We start from the raw sequence: 18011 nt of genomic DNA, 5'->3' as shown, positions 1-18011 counted from the left end.
GAACAGAATTTATGAGTGATCCATACCTGTTGTAGGAGTCATGTAAAATAAGTTGTGCGCTTCCCTTGGTCATCAAAGTTCTCATCAGTTTATTATCTATGGTACATCAAATTCTCATACACCGCTGTCGAACAAGTACAAATTAAGAGGGACTTTCATGCCATGGCTGGACTGCCAAACATAATCGGAGCAATAGAATGCACACATATACTCATCAAAGCACCTTCATCTTATGCGTTCCGTTTCCTCAACTGCAAACAATAACACTCCATCAACATCCAAATCACATCAGACCCCAACTACAACCTTTTAAATGTCGTTGCTCAGTGCCCTGGGGGAGCGCACAACTCATTTGTGCTGCAAATAGCGCAGTTGACATGCGTATTTTGCAAGGCGCACATGGAGATGGCTGTCTTGGTAAGTGACTTGTCTGATTGTTAATATTCACCATGCAAACTTCATCAGATTATTTACCTAAAATTCACTATTTTCTCCTGGTGGTCGAGGCTATGCTTTAGCTCCCTGGCTATTGACATCCTTAGTCAGCCTGGCCATAGTGAGACGTTTTTGTTTTAAGCCATTTTCATATCAAACCATTTCTTCTTTATTTCTGGCTCACTGTCACTGGTGCTGGCAAAGGAGAAACCAAAAGCGCAACAATGAGGCAGGTGAGTTGCAAGGGAAGGTCAGTTTTCTTAGTCCAAAAAACTGGCAGAGACAAAACCAGGAGATCAGAATTAGGGAAAAAAATCTGACACGGGGCAGGCAGGTATCCGTAGTCCAAGAAAGGCAAAACAGGGTCAGAGCCAGGGGTGTGGTGGGGGTTTAGAGGGGACAGCCTCTGATTGATTGATTATTTTAGAGATCGGGAACGGGTCCACAAACGTGAAACCAACTTCTTGGAGTCCACTCTGAGAGGTCGATCCTGGTGTCGACAGTCAGATGCGTTGTCCTGGGGTGTACCAGGGTGCAGGATTGCGATGTTGATTGGCCAATCGTTCGCATCGGCAAGAAGAGTGCAGGAGTGTGGAGTGGCCTGCATTGAAGTGCATTGACACCATCAGACATACGCCTGAACAGAGGGAATGCTGGCCTCACGTTCTTGTCCTGGATAGAGTGGTGGTTGGTAGCCCCGGGAGCATTGGAAGGGTGAAAGACCAATGGCTGAACTGGGCAGAGTATTATGAGCGTACTCAATCCACAGGAGCTGCTAAGACGAGGAGGAGGGGTTGCGGGAAGCAAGGCAGTGCAGAGCTGTCTCTTGATTCATGCGTTCTCCTTGACCATTGGACTGTGGGTGGAAACCAGATGACAAACTGACAGTAGCCCCAAGCATCCTGCAAAATTCAGACCAAAAGTGAGAGGCGAATTGTGGTCCCCGGTCAGAGACCACATCAGATGGGAGACCAAGCACATTGAACACGTTGCAACAAAATTTCAGCCATTTCTTTGGCGGTGGGTAATTTGGGTTTGCCATGAGCATGGCAGCTTTGGAAAAGCGATCAGTAACAAGTAAAGGTTTAATTACAACAACCTTAAAAGTCTGAGGTACATATCCTGTTAATGAAGACAGATTGATCAAATCCAATATGGAAGTGTCAATTAAGGGGAAAACCTCGATGAACAGTCGGGTTGAGATTGGGTCTAAAATACAAGTTGATGGTTTAGAAGAGACTATTGCTGTTGATAGCTCAGAGAGATCAACTGGGCCGATACTGTCTAAATACAAATCAGGTTCTAAAGATACTTCTAAAGCTGCTGTACTTGAGGATACATTAGTAACAATAGTGATAAGGATTCCATTAATTTTCTCTTTGATAGAAAAAATTTTACTGGTTAAGAAGCTCAAGAAATCATTATTACTGAGAGTTAAAGTAATACATGGCTCAACATAGCTCAGACTCTCCTGGCTTACAGCCTGGCTACAGTGCTGAAAAGAAACCTGGTATTGTTCTTATTCTCTCCAATTAATTATAAATAATAAGCAGTTCTAGCTTTATGTAGGGCTTTCTTATGCCTTATTGAACTATCTTTCCAGACTAATTGAGGCTCTTCTAAATTAGAGGAATGCCATTATCTCTAAAGCTTCCTTGCAGTCTGCTTTAAAGCAGGCAGCTGGGAATTATCCCAAGGAGCCAAAGTTCTATTCGATATTGAGATCACCCACGAACATCTGAACCAAACACCGTATGCACACTTGAAATCTCCAAAAGAATCTAACAAGTGGTCATGGAGTTGACAACATTTTTTTATGTATGAAAAGTGAATATTGTTAACTTTAATTGGAGCTACCTTCTTGATACAGTTTTGTGTTATTTTAGATGAATGTAACAAGATTGTAAGAAAAGACAATAGAGTGAGAGGCTGACTGAGACACTGTACAGACAGTAAGTGATAGAGGGATGGATCACCTGTGTGGGAGGTGGCAACAAAGTGGGGGGTGCAGTTGAATCGGACAGACAAGGGGGCCTTGAGAGCTCTTGTTCGGTGTCACCTTGGTGCAGAGTGAGAGTGCGTAACAACTCTAGCCCTCGTCATCTGATCTGAGGTCACTCCTCCACACAGTGTGACTCAGTGGCTCCTGAATGCTGCTTTCAGGCCTCTACAGCTCTACTTGAGGATGAATCACTTAACTTCAGCCTTTTATTTCTGGAGAGGATCCTGTTTCTATGTAGCCGTGTTTCCTCTCCGAAGGGAACATTGGTCAGCACCTCGCCCCCACATGAGAGCTGCTGTGGGTTTAATCAGACCATCTGGTGCGCTGTTATTTTAATCAGGCACAGATAAATGAACCACAGAAGAGCTTCCATACTGTTGCACAATATGTTGTGAGCTGTTTTTTCCCTCTAGGTTCCCCTTACATACCTTTTATATGCATATTGTGTGAAAGATTGGTCTTCTCTATATCTTTAAAACGTCATAGACAAACTCAAGTAAAGGAACACCTGTTTGTAGATCTTTCTTAATTTTTAAAACTAAATACATAGTCCTGCCAAAACCAAATGTCTCTCTTGAGACTCTTTATTTCCAAATGCATTTACAAAAGATATTGGATGGGTGTTGCCATCTTATCTAGACTTGAATAACATGCCGCTTTGCTATTCAGCGACCCTTTTGACTGATTTCAAAAGGGAAACATGATAATACTGAAAGCTAGCTTACAAAAAATGGAAACAAAAGCTACCCACTCTTTTAACATTATGACATGAAAGACACCTGTTCTTTCTCTGATGCGGCACAGAAAATAAGTAATGAATACTACAGATAAGAAAATCAACTGGCAGAGTTATTTGGAAATGCTAACATCTAGATCTTGTATTGAGGATGTTCAGTAACTACATATTATATTAAGACTCTCGTTTGACTTTTGTTAAAATTAACAAACCCAGGTTTAAACAAACTTACACTGAACTTAGTACTGAAAAGTAATAGAAAAAAATACGCACCACACTCATGTTCATTAACTGTCTTGGAGTAAATGATTTATGCTGCATTGTGTCTTCTGCAGGTAGCAGTGTTAGCCACATTGCCCACAGCTGTAATTAACTGTGCAGTAGTAGAGAGCCGAAAACAATAGATAGGCAAACAAAACTATCCATTTTGAACAAACATGAAAGAAAAATTGAGATTGGTCCTCAGGAATTTGTTTCATCTGGGTATGTTGTCTATATTACATCATGGCTGTAAGCATTGGCCATGTTTATTCTGCTAAATTAGAAACAGCTAATTGTTTATCTAACCAGTTATGTCACTAACACGTTTGTTACCTCAGAGCGGATTTGCATTGTTTTGATCTCTATGTCTTATATCTGTATCTCTATGTAAAATAATTGGGTAAAAAAGTAAAACTTGGATTTTTTTGTTTTGTTTTTTCCGGGAGGTGAACAAGTTTCTTTTTGAGAGTGCTGTTGTGCTTGAGATTGTTCAATTCAATTCAGTTTTATTTATTTAGTGCCAAATCATTACAAACGTCATCTTAAGACAATTAAAAAATACAGCTAAATTCAAGCCATTTACAATCCAATTATTCTAAATACAATCCTAATCAAATCAAATTCATTAAAATCCAAAATAGTCAAATTCATACAAAGCCAATTACATAAATCAATTAATAAATATCCTGGTCTGAACATGTACAATGTAACACTGGAAAGAAAAAAACTTTTAACAGGAAGAATCCTCTGGCAGAACCAGATTCATGATGGGCAGCCATCTGACTTGACCAGCTGGGGATTGAGAGAGGATATTACTTTGCTGACTTTACATGCACTCAGTTTGGAGATCTACAGATTTTTAGGGCTTTCTGCACACTCTGTGTGTTCCTTTTCTTTTCTCTCCGCCTTAGTGAGCAGATACTCAGGTTGGTGGTGTAGAGTTCTGATGACAGTGAGCTTATGTTCTAGTGGTTTGTGTAAATCCAAGAGCAAGTCTTGATCTTTCTATGTTGGTTTTTAGTATAGCTCAATGTCGAGATTTTGTTCTCTCCAATGTACACAGCCCAGTCCAGAAAAGGCAATCTGAGTTCTTTAACATTTTCAATTATAAGCTTGATGTTGCAGTCCACTGATATGGTCAGTGAAGGTCTCTGTTTCTTGCGTTGTTACCTAGATTTAATCCACATAGTTGGAGCAGTAGCTTGGTATTGCTCGCTTGTAAAACTTTATTGCTCTGCTTTCTACTTCCTCCACACTGCCACACTGTGTGACAGTGGATAACACTTTTTTATTTTTATTACCAATACTTGGATAACTGACAATCTACACAGATTTTTTACCTTAAAATGTTATTTTTTAGTTCCCAGAATTAATTTTTTGTTCAGGGCATCAATGACTATTGCTAGGGGAATGCACATTAACACAATTAGACATATTTGAAGAGATGCACTGCCCCTACTTTAAACATCACAAGCCCATTGAATCAGTGCCATCAATTGTTGTCACGTCTGTTGGTTTTGTTATATTTTCAGTTTTTGGTTTTTCTGTTATGACTTTAGGTTTTAGGTTTCTGTTAAGTCATTAGTTTTACCATTGTTTTTCCCCAGTCACTCTTGCCACATCATTAGGTCATCATTCATCCACGTCACCTGTCTTTGTTCACAACTGCACTCCATCACCAATCACCTCCCTTCAGTATTTAGTTTCCAGGTTTGCCTTACACTTTGCTAAATCCTCACCGTAATTCAGGTTTGTCTTGGCAATGGTTCATGTTCATCTTTTTCACAGCCATAGTCAAGTTTTTTTTGTTTTTTGTCACAGTTAATCTTTTTGTATTCTGGCTCAGCTGCGCCTTGTGTTCCTTTTTTAATAAATCAAGTTTTACTTTAAATTATCTGCATCTGGGTCCTACCTTCACCACGCCACGTACACCACAACCACCAAACTGATGAGAAGAACAGAGTGCAAATAATCTGTTTCAATACTTGATGGACAGAAAACAAGATCTATGTGATAAACAGACATAATTTAATTCAAACCATGAACATAACTGACATAAATGGTGCTCATCTCTCAGAGCAGTGTTTCTCAATTCCGGTCCTCATGACCCCCTGCCCTGCATGTTTTCTATGTTTCCCTCCTCCACCACACCTGATTCAAATGAATGGCTCCTTATCAGGCCACTACAGAGCTTGATGACAAGCTGGTCTGTTAGTGAATGACTTGATTTGTGATCATCATATTGATATATTTTGTCTTACAGAAACCTGGCTGCAGCAGGAGGATCATGTTAGCATTAATGTATCAACTAACTCTGACTGTTTAAATGTTCCCATTCCTCGAACCACAGGCAGAGGAGGAGGAGGGGCAGCTATCTTCAAATCAGGGTTACTAATCAGTCCTAGATCCAAGATTAGCTTTAGCTCTTTTGAATCTCTTATTCTCAGTTTTTCCCACCCAAAGTGGAAATCACAAAAACCTCTTGTGTTTGTTGTTGTGTATCGTCCACCTGGCCCTTATTCTGAGTTTCTGTCTCAATTCTCAGAGTTTTTATCCCAGTTAGTGCTGAGTACAGATAAAGTCATTGTAGTGGGTGACTTTAATATTCATGTAGATGTTGTCAATGACGGCATAAATATTAACATTATTTCTATATTGGACTCTATTGGATTTTCTCATAAGTGTTCACAGACCTACTCACTGCCTTAATCATACCCTTGATCTTGTGCTGACTTATTGCATTGAGATTTCAGTTTGTTCTGGTAAATGAAGAATCTTCCTCACACACCAGAGTAAGTCATGGAGTTCTTCAGGGTTCTGTGCTTGGACCTATTCTTTTTACTTTATACATGCTTACATTAGGTAACATTATCAGACAGCATGGCATAACTTTCCATTGCTATGCTGATGATACTCAGCTGTACTTATCTATGAAACTAGATGAAACCAATAAGTTGATCAGACACACAAGCTTGTCTTAAAGACAAAGACCTGGATGACTCAGAACTGTGTGCTTCTAAATTCAGGCAAAATTGAAGTCATTATCTTTGGACCAGAGCACTTCAGGGAGAAACTGTCTAGTTATATAGTTACTCTAGATGGTATTTCCTTGGCTTCTAGTTCTACAGTGAGGAACCTTGGAGTTAGTTTTGACCAGAATTTATCATTTGACGCACATATAAAACTGGTTTATAGGACTGCCTTCTTTCACCTTCGTAATATTGCCAAAATCAGTGACATTCCTGACTCAAAGTGATGCAGAAAAACTAGTCCATGCATTTGTTATTTCAAGATTGGACACCTGTAATTCTTTATTATTGGACTGTCCCACATATTCTCTGAAATGCCTCCAGTTGATCCAAAATGCTGCAGCCAGAGTTCTGATGAGAACAAACAGGAGAGATCATGTTTCTCCAGTTTTAGCTTCTCTTCATTGGCTCCCTGTTAAATTCAGAATAGAATTAAAGATTCTTCTCCTCACATATAAAGCTCTTAATGGCCGAGCTCCATCATATCTTAAAGATCTCATTGTTAGAGATTTTCCCAACAGAGCACTTCACTCCCAAACTGCAGGTTTACTTGTTGCTCCCAGAGTTTCTAAAAGTAGAATGGGAGGCAGAGCCTTCAGTTATTAGGCACCTCTCTTGTGGAATAAGCTACCAGTAAATGTCCGGGAAGCAGACACCCTTTCCACTTTTAAGATTAGGCTTAAACTTTCCTTTTTGATAAAGCTTATAGTTAGGGATGGCTCAGGTGATCCTGAAACATCCCATAGTTAAGCTGCTATAGGCTTAGACTGCTGGGGGACCTCATCTGTCACACCTTTCCTCACTTTGCTCTCTCTTTTCCACCTGTTTAATTTCTCAAATGACATTATGTACATGTGACATTATTGTGGTTATTAACTTGTGTTTCCCTGTTCCAACAGGTATCCTTTGATTGGTGTTATGGTGTTTTTTCCCCCTCTTTTCTATCTTCCCAAACCCCAGCTGGTTGAGGCGGATGGCCAGCCTTCCTGAGTCTGGTTCTGCCAGAGGTTTCTTCCTGTTAAAAGGGAGTCATTCCTTTCCACAGTCGCCACAGGCATGCTCAGGACGGGAGATTGGACTGAAGACAAGTTTTGTTGCAATCTGTTCATTTTCTTAGCTTGGATGTTGTTTTTGAATTGACTCTATATGAATTAATTGGATTTATTTGAACTTGATTCATTGGATTTCATTGGATTATGATTACAATTAATTGAATTCCAGTTGGCTTGACTTGGACTAAATTATTTAAGTGCCTTGAGATGACATTTGTTGTAATTTGGCGCTATATAAATAAAACTGAATTGAATTGAATTGAATTGCATAAAAACAAATCTTCATGTGAGTCCTGTAAATGTCAAGCCAAACACATTTTGTAACGTTGAAGATTCCACAACAATGCCATCAAAAGCCCACAAAAATGGCAAACAACAGTAAAGCAAAACAATATAGTTTCGGGCCTGGAAACCAAAGTAGTGTGCTGTGGCATTTCAGCCTCATAGCAGTTTCAAGCCTAGGAATGTGTATAACAAAAGTCAAAGCACTTCAAAACACATACATTGAAAGTTTAAAAACTTCTCCTATGTTACTTCAGGCTACTGTACGTGATCTGAAGCATAGAAAGCAATGCAATGTCCATTCCCATCCTCCTTTCTGCACTCAAAGGGATCTTGAAAAACTGTGACTGAGGCTGTGCATTTTGCTTTCTTATCAATGTTACGAGTCATTGTCATTCTTCCTCCAGACCAACTGTAATCCCACCCATCTCCTCATGAATCTCCATCTGATGCCAAGGGGCCTCACTAGAAGTCCCTCTACCCCAGTGTTGCCAACTCCTCTGTGAGAAAAGTAGCTATTGACTTTCCTAAAAGTCACTAGAAGTCGCTAAATTATGTCATTGCATAATTTGCATAGATAGCCATTCGCATGTAATTGTAATGCAGGAGAGAGGAAAAACAAAAAGTAATTAAAATCAACCTTAATTTGTTTAAAACTACAAATGAACTTTCTGTTGTGATTTATTTTTAGACAAAGAAAATTTTACATTTACATCTTGTAATCAGTCAGCTGCGTGTATACGTGACTCATTATCAGTCTGGCTGGGAGGACCTGCTGCACGAGGGCAGGGCCAGGTGTCAGCGCCCACTGCATGTTGAGAAGAGTAAGAATGATATGTGCTTTCAAAGTCTCCAAAGGTCACACCATAGAAAAAGTCGCTGGATTTGTAGCTAGTCGGGGGGTCTGTATACTCGTTGAATAAAGCAACAAAGCTGTTAAGTCCTCCTTATCTCGCCAGGGCTATGGTTCTTTACATGCTTTTTTACTTGCTCAAAATTTGAACAAATTTTGTCAAGTTCTTGCTGTTATTTTCTTATCTTCCTTAGCACTTTTCGACATCTTTCTGGTAAATCCATCCATAGCATTCAGTATTTCTTTAAGCCTGACTTCCCTGTTTTCCAACTGCAAGTATTTCATACAGTCTCAACTAAATTCCTTCCTGTTGTCATACTTCAAAGCTGATCTTGTTAGCCTTTTGCTTAAGCTTCCAGAGTTAGGTACTCAATGGGTAAAAAGAGCACCATCTGCCTGATGCTACAGCAACACCAAGTGAGACGTGAACTCAGTTCATTGAATCCGAGGAAGGCTTCCAGTCCTGACGGAGTACCTGGAAAGGTGCTTGTAGTATGTTTGGATGAACTCTCAGAGGTCTTTACAAGGATCTTTATCTCTTCTTGTCCCAAACCGCCTTCCTAGCCTGCCTAGTTCAGCCATCATTAACCCTGCTCCTAAAATACCCAACTTCCTGAAGTATGAACAACTTTTGACCCACTGCCCTCATATCAGTTGTGATATGCCTGGACAGGCTAATCTCACAACAAATCAACCCCTAGCTTTTGATCCCTACCACTTTGCCTGTAGGGCAAACCACTTCACAGAGGCTGTCATCTTTATCACACTCCATACCATGCTGAGCCACCTGGAACACCAATGGAACTATGTTGGACTGCTCTTCATTGGCTTTAGCTTGGCTTTAATACTATCATTCCTGACATCCTAAGACTTTATGACCAACAGACCACAGTCTGTGAAGGTGGACCCCCATCTCACCTCCCTGTCCACAGTTAGCACTGGCTCACCCCAGAGCTGTGTGCTAAGTCCATTACCATAAACATTTTATACATATGACTGTGTCCCCTCTCACCCCCCCAAATTCTTTAAAAAGTTTTCAGACAAAACAACACCTTGGTCGGGCTCATATCAGGAGGTGATTAGTGTGGCTACAGAGAGGAGGTCCAGAAACTGGACATTGTGATGATTAATAATCTGCAGCTGGTGCAACAACCTCAGATTTTTCTACTTATAAAGTGCAATTTTCAAATGCTGCTGTTTTACGCTTTTTTGCTTGTTCTTCCTACTTATATTCATTCCACAAAGTCTCCTCCTTACTCCTTATTCCTTTCCTCTAGCCTTTAGTAGACTCTTCCCTGTCCCTTGTTTTTTTTGTTTTGTTGTTTTCTGCCCTGTTCTGATGGTAATGGTCTGATATTGTATGATATAGGTATCTAATGTTATCTTATCTTATGATGGCCTTCAAACTTTTATAAACTTGTTCTATTCTAACCTTTTGCAAGCACCTCCCCTCCCCTCTGTCCTACGACAGACTTAAGCCATAACGCAGAGTTATTCTCTTCCTACCTTTGGCAGGATCCTTTCCTTTCCCCTACCCTTCAACAACCCATGGCTCATCGCATACTCATTATCTTCCCTTTTGGCCTTCTGCAGGCTCCTTTCTCTCTTACATCATTTGACAGGCTGAGCTTCATTACAGCCTGTTTTTCTTCTCTTCCAGCTCACCATACACTTCTTTCCTCTCTTCTGGCTTTCAATACTGCAAGCCTTATCGCAGGCTTATTCTCTTCCAGGGTTTCCATGAGCTTCTTTCCTGTCATCTGGCCTTTCACAGCCTGATCCTTATTGCAGATTTGTTCTTATCCAGCCTTCAACAGGCTCCTTTACTGTCATCTGATTTTTGACAGCCTGGTCCTTATTGCAAGCTTATTCTCTTCTTTTCTGGCGTCCTCCAGGCCTTTTCTCTTTGCTGGCCTTTGACAGCTTGAGCCTTATTGCAAATTTGTTCTTTAACTCTCAGCTTTAATTCCCATTTGCATTCCTTTCAGCCTCCCAGTACCTCCTTTTACAATACATCTTCACTTCCTCTCCTTGTTGTAATACCACCATTGCTTGTTGTATACAATTCTGTTATTCAGCCATCATATTACTGCTATTGTATGTTCTCATTATGGGCCAAAGTTAAGTGTCGATGAAGTCGTCCCAGTAGAGGTGTGTGTAGAATTCCCTCCGTTAGCTCTCCTTTAGCTGCAAGTAGCCACATAAATGTAGCTATGAGCTAACAGAGCAATAGTACGCGTTTGTTCATTCATTCGTCTTAAAGTATTGGTGAAATAATGACAGATAATGCCCTATTTAGAGGCTGTATCGTCTTTGCCCCGTTCACTCCGTTATATGGATCGCGAGTTATCTAAATAGCTTCCAAAGGACACCGACTTTCGACAAACTGTTCTTGGTGAGTCGATAAACGTATTTCATGCCAGAAATAAGGTCTAGGTTTAAAAATACCTCAGTTCTCCTTTAATATAATTTATTGAATTTAAATGCATATTAATCAGATTATGTATTCAGAATACATTAAGTATATTTGGTTGAATTACAGAGTAATTAGGTAACCTATTCAAGATGAATAATGTGTATGTGTTTGAAATGCATACCAATTAAGCTTAAATTCAATCAAAATGGTTTGTGTATTTTAGTGATTAATATCCAATGAATTTTTCTTTTCTCCATTCAACAATATCTCAGTCAGTGTGGTTACATGCGGGCCATCGGATCGGATTAATGGCTAAATTACAATAAGATGGAGCTCATGTAGACAGTTTATGTAGACAGCTTAAACAGAAAAGAAATCGAATCGGATCGGGTTACTTGCTATCGAATTAAGACCCCGGGATAACTCGATCCAAATGCCCACTGAACGTGTATGTAGACGACAGTGGATCGGATCGATCGATCGCGTTCGAAATTTTTTCCTGCGATCGGCAACCGGAAGTTGTAGGAGACGATATATCTGTTGTTGTCACTGCCGTCAGAAAGGAACAAACAACGCGATGGAGAATGCGCGGTTGTGCATCATGTTTGTGCCATAACCATGCTCATCACAAATGTAGAGGGACGTAGCTTCATCTTGCTCTTCGTTCGCCATCTTTCTCGAATGCATTAGTTTTGTTGATGTTGGTCGTGAAGACGTCAACCAGAAGTGGCTCTATTAGCGATAGTTGAAATGGGTACAGCGCTACCTATCGTACTGCAGTATTGCATTCTTTGTGCCAGTGATTCGATTAATTCACCGTCATATATCCAGGGATAATTACCCTTGCTCAGATAAGGAGCATAACCCAACTATAGCTATAATCGAGTTAATCTCATCATGTAAACCCACTGAGTGATGCAAACAATCAGACCACAATCAAATTTATTAACATTGAAGTAAATCCTTTTCTCTTCACCCAGGCAAAGGCACAGACAGTACTCAGCAGGTAGTGTAGCTCTTCAACCAAATCATCTACTGCTGTAGATGGAACATGAAAATGTTTTCTAACTTCAATAGAATAGATGCAAGTTAGAACTTCGACCCCTTCCAGGACCACACCGACATCTGTGAAGCATCCACCAAGACCATCAGGATCATCACTCTCAGCTTGAATGGTTAAGATTTCCATGGTCGTCCCTGCAACGTCTGCCTCGGCCTGCATTCGACGTCCTGAAAGATGGAGGGAACAGAGAAGAATGAGCTGTGTCACTCTAACCTTGACCTTTGACCACCAAAATCTAAGCAGCTCATCATTGAGGCCAAGTGCATGTTAATTTCAAGAAATTCCCTTAAGGCACTGTAGATATAGCGTTCACAATGCAATCACAATGACCTCAAGATATTTGACTCCCTAAAAGAAAACAAAACAAAAAGTCAAAAAGTTACATTATGTATAAAATGAGTTGTACATTCAATGATCATCATCTATTTAAATATGATATAAAGTGGTGTTTGAGCATTGTTGATCACAAAGAGTGATCGCGTTAAAGAATCTCAATACCATTTTTGTGTTTGTGGGTATGTGCCATGAAGAACAGTATGTCATGTCTCATTGCTTAAAAGTAATACTCTTAATCCTTTAATTTAGTGAATCTTTAATGGTGCACATGAAACATAAGATAGTAACTTGCATGCTCATAGGTTAGTCCTCCTCTGAGGGTAAGGTTCTGAGCTTCTTTAAGATGTGAGGAGACAGAAGAGACTACACTTTATCCAATGAAGCCTTTGACCTGCCACAATAAAAGTTGAGTCAATAAAACATCCCAACTTAAAATGTAGACCAGCAACCCATTTTATACAGAGATCTGTGAAATAAATGAAAACATTATAATAAGTAACCAATATCAGAAAGAGCCAAAAAAGAAACTGTTCTTTGATACAATGTAGGGGAGAAAGGACAGTATGAAAGAGGCAAACCTCTTGGACCGGTCATTCTACCCATAGACAGCAGAGTATTCAAGATGCCAGAACACTGTATTCCTGTGCAAATTGGCTGAAGATTGAATACCCACCCCACTTACTTAAAAATACAGACAACAGAACATCTGACTGTAGAATAGTTTGCAAACAAGCTTACTTACAATTTCAGCAGCTTTGGTTTATTATCAACAGATATGCGTCAAGGGTAGAATGGGAGGCAGAGCCTTCAGTTATCAGGCACCTCTCTTGTGGAATAAGCTGCCAGTAAATGTCCGGGAAGCAGACACCCTTTCCACTTTTAAGATTAGGCTTAAACTTTCCTTTTTGATAAAACTTATAGTTAGGGATGGCTCAGGTAATCCTGAAATATCCCATAGTTAAGCTGCTATAGGCTTAGACTGCTGGGGGACCTCACCTGTCACACCTTTCCTCACTTTGCTCTCTTTTTCCCCCTGTTTAATTTCTCAAATTATATTATGTACATGTGAGATTATTGTGGTTATTAACTTGTGTTTCCCTGTTCCAACAGTTATCCTTTGAATGGTGTTATGGTGTTTTTCCCCCTTCTTTTCCCTCATTTCTGTCATCTCAAACCCCAGCTGGTTGAGGCGGATGGCCACCCTTCCTGAGTCTGGTTCTGCCAGAGGTTTCTTCCTGTTAAAAGGGAGTCGTTCTATTCCACAGTCGCCTCAGGCACGCTCAGGACGGGAGATTGGACTGAAGACAAGTTTCAGTGTAATCTGTTGGTTTCCTTAGCTAGGATATTATTTTTTCAATTGGCTCTATATGAATGAATTGGATTATGATTACAATGAATTGAATTCCAATTGGCTTGACTTGGACTATATTATTTAAGTGCCTTGAGATGACAATTGTTGTAATTTGGCGCTATATAAATAAAATTGAATTTAATTGAATGAGGAAGAAGTGGGAAGTTGCTTTGAGGAGGGAAGGATTCACTGCAAGCGAGTCATAAGGCTACACCACATTGCCAAGCTCACCTCAACTCACCGCCAAACTTGACCTGCAGAAAGGGAGGATGAGAAACAGGGCCGTACGCAAGGCCCAAAAAATACTAAGGTCATGAGTCAGAAATTCTAGGCGGGTTCAGGGGCATGCTCCCCTGGAAATTTTTTTAATTCTGTTATTTAAATCTGGCCATTTTTAGAGTCTTAAAGGAACAAAAACAACATCATAATGACTTTTAGGTTTATTTGTTTTGTTTCTTATCAGAGAACATCAGCCTCATCCTAAATGATTTGCAAATGAGTTACATTGTAAAACTGAAGAATGAATTTCATCGAGTTATGGATTAGGAATAAAAAGGGGTGAACTGTCCTGGTACAGAGGGATAATATATACAAATGCTTCATATTTCCTTTAGTATTTAAAATAGATACCCAAGCCCTATTACACTATCATGTTGGTGCCTAATCTGTTCACTCTTGTTAAGGAAAGCCAGCTTTTGAACACATTTCTATTATAATCTTACACAATACTTCAATGATCATGCATTATACATCTGACTTTTAAAACGTATACAGTTCTGGCATAGTCTCTTCCTTTTATAGTACCTGCTCTCCCTCTATCACTGCTCCTCTTCTTGCTGCTTGGCCCAAAGATTAGGCTTGGTTTGGCTCAGCCTTTTCCTCTCTATCCTGTTTTCCCTTTAGTGAAGAATATAAAAAACTGGACTATCTCACTCACCTGCACCTGAATGCTAACGTCGATAATATTGTTAATTTTTATACTTGTATTGTAATACCCTACACTGAACACTTTTTTACAGAAGCATTTTTCTTATTTTCTTATTTTGTGTGGAATTATTGTGCCAAGGTCTTTTTTATTCAACATATTTATATTTACATTCTTATCTTTAATTCTTGGTAGCAAGTAAAAAGAAAATTTCACTGCACATTGTACTATGTATGATTATGTATGTGACAAATAAAACTCTTGAATCTTGAATCTATAAACACAGTCAAATACTAAACTGATAGAAATGAAAACATTACGCCATTTCAACATCATGTTTTCAGATGTGTCAGAAATCTTAAAAAACCTTGAGGGCAGCGCAGAGCTTTTGAAATTTGAGGTAAAAATGGAGCATTCTGAGGCTTTTTGAAGGACATTATGGTGACTCATGAAGTAAAGGCAAGTAATAAAAACAAAATGATTTATTATTATTATTATTTATTATTATATATTATTATTATAATTATTATTATAATTACTATTATAATTATTATTATTATTTTCAAAATTAACCGGGTTAAATTAACCGTTTTATTTTGTTTCTGCGCACGACTTCCTGTCCCGCACGGTCTCGTCTGTGCCGTGTTGCTGCGTTGTGCTCTGGCATCCGGCAGAAGTATATAACGGGTTCAGCATCCAACATTGAGAAATCAACACTGAATAATTTTAATTAAATAAGTTCAATTTTCGCTCTAAGACGTCGCTGACATTTCAATAAAAATAAAATGTTGACGACCGGTACTGAAGGAGTTAACCAAAATTAAACTTTGATTCATGTTTCCTTGCTATCTGAGTAGTAAGCTGGGCTGCAATAAAAATATCTCCACATTAAAATGCATTTTTTTTCTCACAGTCATCTACCACTTAAACTGCTCTCCATCTACATTTTTAGCTTGATGTGCTCCTCTTCCAGTGACAGGTGTGACTGACTGACTCACTAACAGTCGCAGTAACATCAAAGTCTGACTTGTGTGTGGTATTTACTATATAGACAGTGCATGTTGTTGATGACACGCAGCACATATGCCCAAACTGAGCCACTGTTTTATTAAACAGTCGCGCTGCTCTTGGCTCTTCAAACATAAAATCACCACAATTTAAGCAACAACAAAAAAAAAAGGTATTATATGGTTATAATATTATTTTTATAGTTACGGCCTTTATGAGAAAGAAGCGCTGCAAAACAGTCCTCTTTCAGGGCTTTTAGCTCATTTAAACTTTCATGAGCAACTTTGTATAAATATGTGTAAATATGGTTTGTCATGTTCTTGACAAACCACATTGTCAAGAACTATATGGTTCTTGACAACCCCCCACGTGAAAATCAGTTTTGCTGACACTTGATTGCGCCTGTCAGACAGATTACAGAGACAGAGTGGAGCAGGTGACCGGTCCAAGATGGCGGCCCCACGGCTCGTCAGCGCCAACAGGCAGTAGCGGTCGATGCGGTGTCTATTCTTTATATGTCTATGGTCCTCCCTCTCTTATTTATATAGCACTTTTCATACAAAAATATATATATATGCTTCACAAGATAAAATCAAATAAAACAAAGCAGTGAAACCCAAAGCCACATACAGACACACACACACACACACACACTCATCTATATGTACACAGACACCCACACCACACATACTGGAAGGAAGGTAACTGAAGCGCTATCTTACTGTCTGCGAGTTGCAGTGGGGAAACACCAGACTGGTTAAAACCAAATAAATGAAAGGAGCTAAGAATAAATAATAACACAAATACATCAATAAATAAAAGATCATCAACAACTAAAATTATACAATAAATACGCTAAATGCACAAACAGACGGAACATTTGAACATATGAATAAAAACTAATATAAAAAAAATAAAAACTATCAATAAAATTATTCAAAATAATTATCCCATTATTTCTCTCCATGGATATCATCCCTTAATACACTGCAAGGTATGGTAAAGGAGGACGACAGGAATGTCATTATCTTTGTAAACTACATTGTAGAAACAAAATCGAGAATTAACCCATTTAGCCCTACTTTTAAATCTTTTTAAAATCCTATGCTTTATGTATATGTGCAGTTACACTGTGGTAGGAGGTAACACACAATAAAGCTATATGTGTGATGTGTGTAGGAGACAGAGAGAGGGAGAATACCAGAGATAGAGGTGAGAGAGACAGACAGACAGAAAGACATAGAGAGGGAGAAGATCAAGGGGAAGAGAGAAAAAGCAGGATGGAGAGACAGAGAGAGAGGGAGAGAGAGAGGGAGACGGCCAGACACAGAAAGAGGGAGGGAGAGAGACAGAAAGAAGAGAGTAAGGGGAGACAGACAAAGTGTGATAGGATAAACAGAGAGGGAGGGAGAGACCAGTTGATCAGTCTTGTGTTGGTTAAAGTTCTAGTCAACATGTCCACTTATTTGCAATAACTTCAAGTAAGACAAGAAGGCTCTCTCTGATGTTCTCAAGGTGTTTAAGTTCATAAGCAGGATCAGAATCAAGAATCAAAACTGACTTGACATAATCTAGCCTTTCTTGCTAAATAACATTACTAAAACAGGTGTCAATTAAATAACTGCTGCTTTATGACAACTATACACTTTCTGTGTCCCCATCTTCTTGTTTGGGGCAGAATTGTCATCACTGGCATATTGGAGGCGCTTAGGTGCCAGGACCTGACCCTTAACCTCAAGCTCTTCTGGACTAAATATGTGAAATCGGCCCTGTCTTCAGATCATTCGATCGGGGCCACTGTCGATCACCGATAGACAATCCGACCGAAAATCACTCCAATCCCTACTCCGGATCATGTGGATTTTACTACCACCATTGCCTTTAGGGGATTTCTTACTCAAAACAAACAACCCATTGGACTCAATGACTATTGAGTGGTCAAGGTCAATGTGACCTAATGTCCATCCTATTCTCATGAATGTTATCAACCACACCTGGAGGGAAATTAATTACATCTGGCACAAAGGACAGAAGGATGACATACTTACCATATACTCTTTGACCAGTGCGTCTAGGTCTTCTTTGAGGTAGAGGCTCAGACAGCTCAGCACACGATCACGCCTCACGTTGATGTCTTCACTCTGAAACAAACATTATATAATTCCATGCTGGTCAGTGTCATAGACACACTAACACACATGTGCTGAGGCAAGCCAAGCCACAATCCGTCCTCAGACGGTTAGACACTGAATCATATGTGCC

The sequence above is a fragment of the Leuresthes tenuis genome, unplaced genomic scaffold (assembly GCF_036924035.1).
Source record: "Leuresthes tenuis unplaced genomic scaffold, fLeuTen1.0.hap1 SCAF_5, whole genome shotgun sequence".
Classification (NCBI taxonomy): domain Eukaryota; kingdom Metazoa; phylum Chordata; class Actinopteri; order Atheriniformes; family Atherinopsidae; genus Leuresthes; species Leuresthes tenuis.
Note: the sequence above shows the minus strand (reverse complement) of the source record.